The sequence below is a fragment of the Penaeus monodon genome, chromosome 30 (genome assembly GCF_015228065.2).
Source record: "Penaeus monodon isolate SGIC_2016 chromosome 30, NSTDA_Pmon_1, whole genome shotgun sequence".
Lineage (NCBI taxonomy): Eukaryota > Metazoa > Arthropoda > Malacostraca > Decapoda > Penaeidae > Penaeus > Penaeus monodon.
In genome coordinates this window covers 8,198,693-8,199,457 of record NC_051415.1, presented here as the reverse complement: position 1 = coordinate 8,199,457, position 765 = coordinate 8,198,693, and the positions used below count along the sequence as shown (strand labels likewise).

General features: G+C 31.6%; 1 protein-coding gene across 1 annotated transcript in view; it reads left to right on the top strand.

Moving 5' to 3' along the window:
* Positions 1 to 765, top strand: part of LOC119592505 (zinc finger and BTB domain-containing protein 24-like) — a 12,708-nt gene that overhangs the window by 8,131 nt on the left and 3,812 nt on the right.

Below are 765 nucleotides of genomic sequence, written 5' to 3'. Positions count from 1 at the left end.
GAAATAATGGCTAAGTAGGTATATCTATATTTTGACAGTATTTTAAAGGTCCAAGTATTTTTTTTTTTTCCCCTCATTATACCCCTTCTTGTTGGTGTTCCTTGCCTCTAAGCAACCCCCCCCCCCTCACCAATTTGATTGAATTTATATGTTTTTTGTCTTTATTGAGCAAAGAGTTTTGTATAAGCAGCAGTCATATACATCATAACACATATTTAGAAAATTCAAAATTCAGTTAACATATCTATCATGTACTTCCTGCAAATTTATGCAGGTATTAAGTGTTTAAGGAACACCAGTAATTCTTAAAAACATTAGAATATTTGAAATGTTATTATGCAAGCTATCACACACTTTTGTAATGAGAAATACATATGCATAAGATGAGTCAAGAACTCGTACCATTCGGTAATTTTGTAACCTTTTGAGCTGTCTGTACCTCTTATTTATTTGTGTCTATCGGCCTGTCTTTATATTTCTATGTATTTGATATCTTTAGGTATTCAACTGATACTGTCAATGTAGAATTATGGCATAACTTTGAAAGTGGATATCACACTAGACCAATTTTGCTCTATTTGTCAGTGACTAAGGTCTTCTCTTAGACTACTGTACATCTTCAAAGAAATTCCTTAAATAAAGGATTTTTTTATGGATTTGTAATTGGCAACAAAGTGGAATGACTGGCTTTGGTTCTTTACTGATGCTAATATAATTCTGTTTTTTAACACAAATGTTGTATACTGCCTTCAGTGGTAATTAATG